The sequence below is a fragment of the Saimiri boliviensis genome, chromosome 2 (assembly GCF_048565385.1).
Source record: "Saimiri boliviensis isolate mSaiBol1 chromosome 2, mSaiBol1.pri, whole genome shotgun sequence".
NCBI lineage: Eukaryota > Metazoa > Chordata > Mammalia > Primates > Cebidae > Saimiri > Saimiri boliviensis.
The window spans coordinates 83253826-83266273 of NC_133450.1; the positions used below are offsets into that span (position 1 = coordinate 83253826).

General features: G+C 42.0%; 1 protein-coding gene and 1 pseudogene across 11 annotated transcripts in view; one reads left to right on the forward strand and one right to left on the reverse strand.

Moving 5' to 3' along the window:
* STARD9 (StAR related lipid transfer domain containing 9) overlaps positions 1–12448 on the reverse strand; it is a 173585-nt gene that overhangs the window by 15280 nt on the left and 145857 nt on the right. The window lies entirely within an intron of this gene.
* Positions 1138–2004, forward strand: LOC120363910 (group XIIA secretory phospholipase A2 pseudogene; annotated as a pseudogene).

Consider the following 12448-nt stretch of genomic DNA (forward strand, 5'->3'; position numbering starts at 1 on the left):
ATCTGCTTGGGGAAGGAGACAGAATTGTGCATGGGACTTTTCCTTGGAACCCAGTACTAAGCTCACAGCAACTAAACCAGTGCTGGGCTCAGGGCCCTGGCCAGCATTACAACACGAGGTGGGGAACCCTTCCTGGGTCTTACTCAGGTCCATCTGGGCCAGGGACAATGCAGTCTTTAACAAAGTACCAGCAACACAGGCTTAGGGTGCCCTCTAAGTGCTAAGATGGCTACAGTGACCACAGGCTTAGGGAACCCAACCGTCTCCTTTGAATTCCTGGAAGGCCCTCTGAAGGACAGGTATAAGCAAGGCCAGACTGCAAAAACTGGAATAAAAATCCATTTTTTCAACGTCCAGATATTGACATACATTGAAAAGCATCAAGAACATTGAGAGAACTATGACCTCACCAAACCAAATAAATAAGGTACCAGTGGCCCATCCTGAAAAGATGGAGAGGTATGATCTAAGACAGGAAATAGAAAACATTTGTTTTGAGGTTGCCCAACAAACTTCAAGAAAACACAGAGAAATAATTGAGAAAAGTTTGCAAGAAACTTTACAAAGATATTAAAATAATCTTTAAAAAATGAAACAGAAATCCTGCAGCTGAAATATTCTGAACAAACAAAAATGCATTACAGGGTCTCGACAGCAGAAATTATAAAGCAGAAGAAAAAAACCTGCAAGCTCAAAGACAGGCTACTTGAAAATACAGAGGAGGAAAGAAAAAGAATGAAAAAGAACAAAGAAAGCTTAAAGAATATGTGGGATAGCATCAAAAGAACAAATGTATGAGTAACTGGCAATCAAGAGGTAGTGGAGAATGAGCATGGAGGGGAGTAGAAAGTTTATTCCAAGTAGCCGCCCCGCCGCGCTCCGGCGCAGGCGCACAGGGGACGGGGAGCGGGCGCGCTGGCCTAGGTGAGCGGAAGCGTCTCTGGGACGGCGCTGCCTCCCAGAGGCGGTTCCCGTAAAGCCAGCGAGGCCCTGCCGGCCAGCGGGGAAGGAGGCGTGGATATGGAGCCGGCGGTTGCCAAGCCCCGGGCCCGCGCCGCTGCCTAGCGCGTCCCGGGGGCTCCGTGGGGACGCGCCTGCCGCCGGGCTCGGGGACCCGTAGAGCCCCACGCTGCGCGGATGGCCCTGCTCCCGCGCCCCGCGCTTATCCTCCTGCTGCTCCTCGCGGCTGCTGTTGTCAGGTGCCAGGAGCAGGCCCAGAACACCGACTGGAGGGCCACCTTGAAGACCATCCGGAACGGCGTTCACAAGATAGACACGTACCTGAACGCCGCCTTGGACCTCCTGGGAGGCGAGGACGGTCTCTGCCAGTATAAATGCAGTGACGGATCTAAGCCTTTCCCACGTTATGGTTATAAACCCTCCCCACCGAATGGATGTGGTTCTCCACTGTTTGGTGTTCATCTTAACATTGGTATCCCTTCCCTGACAAAATGCTGCAACCAACATGACAGGTGCTATGAGACCTGTGGCAAAAGCAAGAATGACTGTGACGAGGAGTTCCAGTACTGCCTCTCCAAGATCTGCCGAGACGTACAGAAAACACTAGGACTAACTCGGCATGTTCAGGCCTGTGAAACAACAGTGGAGCTCTAGTTTGACAGTGTTATACATTTAGGTTGTAAACCATATCTGGACAGCCAGCGAGCCGCATGCAGGTGTCATTATGAAGAAAAAACCGATCTTTAGGAGATGCTGACGGCTGGTGATGGAAGAAGACCAAAGAACATAACCTTTGACAAATAACTAATGTTTTTACAACATAAAACTCTCTTATTTTTGTGAAAGGATTATTTTGAGACCTTAAAATAACTTATATCTTGATCTTAAAACCTCAAAGAAAAAAAGGGAGGTAATAAGGGGAGGGCACGCTTGTCTTCTCAGGTATCTTCCTGGACACTGCTCCCTTAGTATGCCAAACGTCTTGACCAGTGTCAAAAACAAGTGTTCATTAAAGGGAGAATTTTTGAAAAGAAGAATATATAACTCAGTTTTGCACACCTATATTTACCAAAAACAGATCAAATGTAAAACTCATTATAAGGTCTGTTCAACATTATCTTATTTGGAAATATGGGAAAAGCATCACTTACAAGTATTTGTTTACTATGAAATTTTAAATACACGTTTAAGCCTAGAAGGAACGGACTTTTAAAAATTTTTTATCTCTTTTAATTACACATATGTAATTAAAATACAGCATAATGTTTGTTGTTTCTCTGTAAAAAAAAAAAAAGAAAAAAAAAAAAAAGAAAGTTTATTCCAAGTAATAGTAACAGAGAATTTTCCAAACCTAGAGAAAGATATAAATACTCAGGTAAAGAAAGGTAAAAAAAATCACCAATTAAATTCAACCAAATAAGATTACTCCAAGGCATATAATAATTAAATTCTCAAAGGTCAAGGACAAAGAAAAAGTCATAAAACCAGCAAGAGAAAAGCAGCAGATAGGCTAGGTGTGGTAGCTTATGCTTGTAATCCCAACACTTTGGGAGGCTATGGTAGGAGGACTGCTTGAGGCCAGAAGTTCAAGACCAGCCTGGGCACCATAGTGAGACTCCCACTTCTACAAAACAAAAACAAAAACAAAACAAAACAAAGCAAATCCTTAAATTAAATTGTAATTTAGAAAAAAAAAAAAAAAAAAGCAAGTAACAAGTAAAGGAACTCCAATAGGCCTGGCAGCAAACTTCCCAGCAGAAACCTTACAGGCTAGGAGGGAGTAGTATAACAAAGTGCTAAAGGAAAAAAATGTCAACCAAGAACACTTTATCCAGTAAAACTATCCTTCAGACGTGAAGAAGAGACAAAGACTTTCCTAGCCGAACGAAAGTTTAAAAAATTCAACAACACCAGACCTGTCTTATAAAAAATGCTAAAGGCAGTTCTTCAACCTGAAAGAAATGTGTAACAAGAAGGTATAAAACTCACTGGTTGGCCAGAAATGGTGGCTCATGCCTGTAATCCCAGCACTTTGGGAGGCCAAGGAAGGCAGATCACCTGAGGTCAGGAGTTTGAGACCAGCCTGTCCAACATGGAGAAACCCTATCTCTACTAAAAATGCCAAATTAGCCAGGCGTGGTAAAGCACACCTGTAATCCCAGGTACTCGAGAGGCTGAAATAGGAGAATTGCTTGAATTTGGGAGATGGAGGTTCCTGTCTCAAAAAACAAAACAAAACAGACCAAGGATCTAAGATGGCCGATTAGAAGCAGCTCAGGATTGCAGCTCCCAGCAAAAGCACGGAGGGTGAGTGGATGCTGCATTTCCAGATGGAAAGATCAACTCAATGAAATAAAACAAGAAGGCAAGATTAGAGAAAAAAGGGTAAAAAGGAATGAACAAAGTCTCCAAGAAATATGGGACTATCTGAAAAGACCTAATCTACATTTGATAGGTGTAGCTGAATGTGATGGAGAGAATGAATCCAAGCTGGAAAATACTCTTCAGGATATTATTCAGGAAAACTTCCCCAACCTAGCAAGGCAGGCCAATATTCAAGTCCAGGAAATACAGAGAACGCCACAAAGATATTCCTCAAGAAAGAGCAACCCCAAGACACATAATCGTCAGATTCAGCAGGGTTGAAATGAAGGAGAAAATGCTAAGGGCAGCCACAGAGAAAGGCTGGGTTACCCACAAAGGGAAGCCCATCAGACTCACAGCATATCTCTCAGCAGAAACCCTACGAGCCAGAAGAGAGTGGGGGCCAATATTCAACATCCTTAAAGAAAAGAACTTTCAACCCCGATTTTCACATCCAACCAAACTAAGCTTCATAAGTGAAGGAAAAATAAAATCCATTACGAACAGACAAGTACTCAGAGATTTCATCACCACAAGACCTGCTTTACAAGAGCTCCTGAAAGAGGCGCTAAACAAAGAAAGGAACAACCAGTATCAGCCACTCCAAAAACATACCAAATGGTAAAGAGCATCAACACAATGAAGAAACTGCATCAACTAACAGGCAAAACAGCCAGTTAGCATCAAAATGGCAGGATAAAAGTCACACATAACAATATTAACCCTAAATGTAAATGGGCTAAATGCCCCAATCAAAAAGACACAGACTGGCAAATTGGATAAAAAGCCAAAACCCATCAGTGTGCTGTATCCAGGAAACCCATCTCACATGCAAGGATACATAAAGGCTCAAAATAAAGGGATGGAGGAAGATTTACCAAGCAAATGGAGAGCAAAAAAAAAGGAGTTGCAATTCTCATCTCTGATAAAACAGACTTTAAACCAACAAAGATCAAAAGAGACAAAGGAGGACATTACATAATGGTAAAAGGATCAATGCAACAAAAAGAGCTAATGATTCTAAATATAAACGCACCCAATACAGGAGCACTCAGATACATAAGGCAATTTCTTAATGACTTACAAAGAGACTTAGACTCCCACACAATAATAGTGGGAGACTTTAACACCCCATTGTCAGTATTAGACAGATCAACGAGACAGAAAATTAACAAGGATATCCAGGACTTGAACTCAGACCGGGACCAAGCAAACCTAACAGACATTTACAGAACTCTCCGCCCCAAATCCGTAGAATATACATTCTTCTCAGCACCACATCACACCTACTCTAAAATTGACCACATAATCGGAAGTAAATCAATCCTCAGCAAATGCAAAAGAATGGAAATCAAAACAAACAGTCTCTCAGACCACAGTGCAATCAAGTTAGAACTCAGAATTAAGAAACTAACTCGGAACCACACAGTTTCATGGAAACTGAACCACTGGCTCTTGAATGTTGACTGGATAAACAATGAAATGAAGGCAGAAACAAAGATGTCCTTCGAAACCAATGAGAACAAAGACACAACATACTAGAATCTCTGGGACACATTTAAAGCAGTCTCTAGAGGAAAATATATAGCAATAAATGCCCACATGAGAAGCTAGGAGAGATCTAAAATCGACATCCTAACATCAAAATTGAAAGAGCTAGAGGAGCAAGATCAAAAAAACTCAAAACCTAGCAGAAGACAAGAAATAACTAAGATTAAGCAGAATTGAAGGAGACACAAAAAACCCTTCAAAAAAAAAATCAATAAATCCAGGAGCTGTTTTTTTGAAAAGATCAACAAAATAGACCACTAGCCAGATTAATAAAAAAGAAAAGAGAGAATAATCAAATAGATGCAATAAAAAACGATAAAGGGGATATCACCACAGATTCCACAGAAATACAAACCATCGGCCAGGCGCAGTGGCTCACACCTGTAATCCCAGCACTTTGGGAGGCCAAGGCGGGTGGATCACAAGGTCAAGAGACTGAGACCATCTTGGTCAACGTGGTGAAACCCTGTCTCCACTAAAAATACAAAAAAATTAGCTGGGCATGGTGGCGCATGCCTGTAATCCCAGCTACTCAGGAGGCTGAGGCAGGAGAATTGCCTGAACCCAGGAGGCGGAGGTTACGGTGAGCCGAGATCACGCCATTGCACTCCAGCCTGGGTAACAAGAGTGAAACTCCGTCTCAAAATAAATAAATAAATAAATACAAACCATCATCAGCGATTATTACAAACAACTCTATGCACATAAACTAGTAAACGTGAAAGAAACAGATAAATTCCTGGACACTTGCATCCCCCTAAGCCTAAACCAGGAAGAAGTCGAAACCCTGAATAGACCAATAACAAACACTGAAGTTGAGGCAGCAATTAAGATCCTTCCACCCATAAAAAGCACAGGTCCAGATGGATTCACAGCTTAATTCTACCAGACATACAAAGAGGAGCTGGTACCATTCCTTCTGAAACGATTCCAAACAATCCCAAACGAGGGAATCCTTCCCAAATCATTTCATGAGACCAACATCATCCTGATACCAAAACCCAGCAGAGAGTCAGCAAGAAAAGAAAACTTCAGGCCAATATCCATGATGAACATAGATGCAAAAATCTTCAATAAAATACTGGCAAATCGATTGCAACAGCACATCAAAAAGCTTATCCACCATGATCAAGTAGGCTTCATCCCGGGGATGCAAGGCTGGTTCAACATATGCAAGTCTATAAACGTAATTCACCACATAAACAGAACCAAAGACAAAAACCACATGATTATCTCAACAGATGCAGAGAAGGCCTTTGACAAAATTCAACAGCCCTTTATGCTAAAAACCCTCAATAAACTAGGTATTGATGGAACGTATCTCAAAATAATAAAAGCTATTTATGACAAACCAACAGCCAATATCATACTGAATGGGCAAAAACTGGAAGCATTCCCTTTGAAATCTGGCACTAGACAAGGATGCTCTCTCTCACCACTCCTATTCAATATAGTATTGGAAGTTCTAGCCAGAGCAATCAGGCAAGAAAAAGAAATAAAGGGTATTCAAATAGGAAAGGAGGAAGTCAAATTGTCTCTATTTGCAGATGACATGATTGTATATCTAGAAGACCCCATCGTCTCAGCCCAAAATCTCCTGAAACTGATAAACAACTTCAGCAACGTCTCAGGATACAAAATCAATGTGCAAAAATCACAAGCATTCCTATACACCAATAACAGACTTAAAGAGAGCCAAATCAAGAACAAACTGCCATTCACAATTGCTACAAAGAGAATAAAATACCTAGGAATATAACTAACAAGAAACGGAAAGGACCTCTTCAAGGAGAACTACAAGCCACTGCTCAATGAAATAAGAGAGGACACAAACAGATGAAGAAACATTCCATGTTCATGGTTAGGAGGAAGCAATATCGTGAAAATGGCCATACCACCCAAAGTAATTTACAGATTAAACGCTATCCCCATCAAGCTACCAACGACCTTCTTCACAGAACTGGAAAAAACCACCTTAAACTTCATATGGAACCAAAAGAGAGCTCACATATCCAAGTGAATTCTAAGCAAAAAGAATAAAGCAGGAGGCATCACACCACCAGACTTCAAACTATACTACAAGGCTACAGTAATCAAAACAGCACGGTACTGGTTCCAAAACAGAGATATAGACCAATGGAACAGAACAGAGGCCTCAGACGCAACACAACACATCTACAACCATCCGATCTTTGACAAATCTGACAAAAACAAGCAATGGGGAAAGGAGTCCTTGTTTAATAAATGGTGTTGGGAAAACCGGCTAGCCATGTGCAGAAAGCAGAAACTGGACCCACTCCTGACACCTTACACTAAAATTAACTCCAGATGGAGTAAAGACTTAAACATAAGATGTAACACCATAAAAACCCTAGAAGAAAATCTAGGCAAAACCTTACAGGACATAGGCGTAGGCAAGGACTTTATGACCAAAACACCAAAAGCATTGGCAACAAAAGCCAAAATAGACAAATGGGACCTAATCAAACTCCACAGCTTCTGCACGGCAAAAGAAACAGTCATTAGAGTGAATCAGCAACCAAAAGAATGGGAAAATATTTTTGTAGTCTATCCATCTGACAAAGGGCTGATATCCAGAATCTACAAAGAACTTAAACAGAATAACAACAAAAAAACAAACAAGCCCATTCAAAAGTGGGCGAAGGATATGAACAGACACTTTTCAAAAGAAGACATACATGAGGCCAACAGACATATGAAAAAATGCTCATCATCACTGGTCAATGATAGACTATACAGGGAAAATGAGGCACATATACACCATGCAATATTATGTAGCCATAAAAAACGATGAGTTCATGTCTTTTGTAAGGACATGGATGAACCTGGAAACCATCATTCTCAGCAAACCAACACAAGAACAGAAAATCAAACACTGTATGTTCTCACTCATAGTTGGGTGCTGAACAATGAGAACACATGGACACACGGAGGGGAGCATCACATACTAGGGTCTGTCAGGGGGAACTAGGGGAGGGACAGTGGGGGGTGGGGAGTTGGGGAGAGAGAGCATGGGGAGAAATGCCAGATACAGGTGATGGGGAGGAAGGCAGCAAATCACCCTGCCATGTGTGTACCCATGCAACAATCTTGCATGTTCTTCACATGTACCCCAAAACCTAAAATGCGATTAAAAAAAAAAAGCAAAACAAAACCAAACAAAAACAAAACTCACTGGTAAAAGTACATATATAGACAAATTTAGAATACTCTCATAGTATAACCATGGTACATAAAGCATTCACATGTTTATTATGAAGAATAAAAGATGAAACTATTAAAAATATTAACAACAACAATTTGTTAAGAAATAGCAACAGAGAGCCAGGCGCAGTGGCTCATGCCTATAAACCCAACACTTTGGGAGGCTGAAGCAGGAGAATCACAAAATCAGGAGATCAAGGCCATCCTGGCTAACACAGTGAAACCCCGTCTCTACTAAAAATACAAAAAATTAGCTGGGCAGGGTGGTACGTGCTGGTAGTCCCGGCTACTCGGGAGGCTGAGGCAGGAGAATAACTTGAACCCAGGAGGCAGAGGTTGCAGTGAGCTGAGATGGTGACACTTCACTCCAGTCTGGGCGACAGAGCGAGACTGTCTCAAAAAAAGAGATAGGCAACATAGGCTGGGTACAGTGGCTTATGCCTGTAATCCCAGCAGTTTGAGAGGTTGAAAGAGTGAATCACTTGAGGTCAGGAGTTCAAGACCAGCCTGACCAACATGGCAAAACCCTGTATCTACTAAAAATACAAAAACTAGCCAGTTGTGGTGGTGGGCCACGTAATCCCAGCTACTCAGGCTGAGGAAGGTGAATGGCTTGAACCTGGAAGGCAGAGGTTGCAGTGAGATGAGATTACACCACTGCACACTCCAGCCTGGGTAACAGAGGGAGACTCCATCTCCCAAAAGAGAGAGAGAAAGCAGGGGGGTAGGGGGGAGGCAGGCAACATAAAACAATGTAAATTGCAACAACTGAAAGTCAAAATTTGATGGGTGTTGGGAAACTGGAGTTAAAGTATAGACTCCAGTTTTGTCTTTTCTGTTTCTCTCTCTCTTTCTCTTCTCTCTTCTTCTTCTCTCTCTCTCTCTCTCTCTCTCTTGCCTTTTTTGAGATGAAGTCTCATTCTGTTTCCAAGGCTGGAGTGCAGTGGCACAATCTTGGCTCACTGCAACCTCTGCCTCCTGGGTTCAACTGATCCTCCCACCTCAGCCTCCCAAGTAGTAGGATTACAAGCATGCACCACCGTACCTGGCTAATTTTTTGTATTTTTAGTGGAGACGGGGTTTTATCATATTGACCAGGCTGGTGTTGAACTCCTGACTTCAAGTAATCTGCCTGTCTTAGCCTCCTAAAGTGTTGGGATTACAGTCATGAGCCACCATGCCCAGCCAGTTTCTTTTCTTTGATATGAAAATTAAGTCATCAATTAAAAATAACTGGTTTTATTTTTTTGTAAGCCTCATGACAGCTGCAAATTAAAAACCTAGAGTAGATACACTAAAAAAGCAAGGAACCAAACTTACTATTAAAGCTAATCATTATGAGAGAAAGAAAGGAAAAAAGTACTTAGAAAAAAAAAAAAAGTAACAAAATGCCAATAGTTAAGTCCTTACTTACAAATAAGCTTGAATGTAAATGAACTCAATTCTCCAATTAGAAGACTTAAGTGGCAGAATCGATTAAAAAAAAAAAAAAAGAATATTCAGGCAAGGCATGGTGACTTATGGCTATAATCCCAGGACTCTGGGAGACTCAAGTGGAAGGATCGCTTGAGCCCAGGAGTTCAAGAAAACATAGCGAGACCTCATCTTTATGAAAAATTAAAAAATTAGCTGCATGTGATGGCACATGCCTGTAATCCCAGCTACTTGAGGGGCCAAGGTGGGAGAATTGCTTAAGCCTGGGAGGATGAAGCTGCAGTCAGTGATTACTCAAAACAAAACCAAACAAATCCTGTAAGATTCAACCATGTGCTGCCTACAAGAAACTCATTTTACCTATAAACACACAGACTAAAAGTGAAGGAATGAAAAAAGAAATTCCATGCAAATTGAAAGCAAAAAAGAACAAGAGTAGCTATACTTACATCAGATATAACAGACTAAGTCAAAAACAGTGAAAAAACAAAACAACACCAGAAAAAAAAAAAGCCAGGCACAGTGGCTCACACCTGTAAACCAGCATTTTCAGAGGCTGAGATGGGCAGATCATGTGAGGCCAGGAGTTCGAAACCAGTCTGGCCAACATGGCGACACCCCATCTCTACTAAAAATACTAAAAAAAAACTAGCCAAGCATGGTGGCACGCACTTGTAGTCTCAGCTACTTGGGTGCCTGAGATGGAAAATCACTTGAACCTGAGAGGTGAAGGTTGCAGTAAGCCAAGATCCTGCCTCTGTAATCCAGGCTGGGCAACAGAGTGAGACTTTGTCTACCCCCATGTCGCCAAAAAAAATAAATAAATAAAAAGAAAGAAAAAAGGAAAAAGAAAGGCAAAGGTGGTCATTAAGTAATGTGGGGGATCATCTGAGGTCAGGAGTTTGAGACCAGTCTGGCCAACATGGCAAAACCCTGTACTAAAAATACAAAACTTAGCTGGGCATGCTGGTGCATGCCTGTAATCCCAGCTGAGTCAAGAGAATTGCTTGAACACAGAAAGTAGAGGTTGCAATGAACTGAGATCATGCTGCTATACTCCAGCCTGGGCAACAGAGTGAGACTCCATCTCAAAAAACAAAACAAAAAAACCAGAAACTAAAAAATTCACAAATTAATTAAAGTTGTTTTTTTGAAAAGGTAAACAAAGTAGAGAAATCTTTAGCTAGACTAAGGTAAAAAGAGAAGATCAAATAAATAAAATCAGAGACGTTACAACTGATACCACAGCCAGGCATTGTGGTTCATGTCTGTAATCCCAGCCAGCACTTTGGGAGGTGGGAGAATCGCTTTGAGGTCAGGCGTTTGAGACCAGTACGAGAAACAAGGCAAAACCTGGTCTCTACAAAAAAATACAAAATTAAGCCAAGCATTTTTGGCTCATGCCTGTAGTCCACGTACTCAGGAGACTGAGGCTGCAGAATCACTGGAGCCCAGAAAGTGGAGGCTGCAATGAGCCGAGATCATGCCACTGCCACTGAACTCCAGCCTCGGCAACAGAGTGAGATCCCGTCTCAAACAAAATAAAACAAAACAACAAAACTGGTACCACAGAAATATAAAAGATCATAAGAGACTATTAGGAACAACTATATTCTAATAAATTTAAAAACCTAGAAAAAAAATTGATAAATTCCTGGATACATACAACTTGCCAAGATTCAATCATGAAAAAACCGAAAAGCTGAACAGACCCAACAAAAAGTAATGAGACTAAATCAGTATTAAGTCTCCCATCAAAAAGCAGCCCAGGACCTGAAGGCTTCACTGCTGAAGTCTACCAAACATTTAAAAAAGTAGTACAAATTCTGCTCAAACTATTCCAAAATACTGAAGGTAGGGAATACTTCCTAACTCATTCTACAATACAAGCATTACCCCGAAATCAAAATGAGACAAGGACACAACAAAAAGTAAAACGACATGCCAATATCGCTGATGAACATAGATTTTAAAAATCCTTGGCTGGGCGCGGTGGCTCATGCCTGTAATCCCAGCACTTTGGGTGGCCAAGGCAGGTGGATCATGAAGTCAGGAGTTTGAGACCTGTCTGGCCAACATAGTGAAACCCCATCTCTACAAAAAATACAAAAAATTAGCCAGGCACGGTGGCAGGCTCCTGTAATCCCAGCTACTTGGGAGGCTGAGGCAGGAGAATTGTGTGAACCCAGGAGGTGGAAGTTGTAGTGAGCTGAGATCATGCCATTGCACACTCCAGCCCAAGCAACAGTGCGAGACTCTGTCTCAAAAAAAAAAAAAAAAAAAAAAAAAAGAAGCCGGGCGCAGTGGCTCAAGCCTGTAATCCTAGCACTTTGGGAGGCCGAGGCGGGTGGATCACGAGGTCGAGAGATCGAGACCATCCTGGTCAACATGGTGAAACCCCGTCTCTACTAAAAATACAAAAAATTAGCTGGGCATGGTGGCATGTGCCTGTAATCCCAGCTACTCAGGAGGCTGAAGCAGGAGAATTGCTTGAACCCAGGAGGCGGAGGTTGCGGTGAGCCAAGATCGCGCCATTGTACTCCAGCCTGGGTAACAAGAGCAAAACTCCGTCTCAAAAAAAAAAAAAAAAGAGAAAATCTTCAACAAGGCCAGGTGTGGTGGCTCACACCTGTAATCCCAGCACTTTGGGAGGCCAAGGCAGGTGGATCACCTGAGGTCAGGAGTTTGAGACCAGCCTGACCAACATGGTGAAACCCCATCTCTACTAAAAATATAAAATTAGCTGGGTGTGGTGGTGCATGCCTGTAATCCCAGCTACTTGGGAGGCTGAGACAAGAGAATCGCTTGAACTGAGGTGTAAGTTGCAGTGAACGAAGATCGCACCATTGCACTCCAGCCTGGGCAACAAGAGCGAAACTCCATCTCAAAAAAAAAAAGAATCCTCAATAAAATA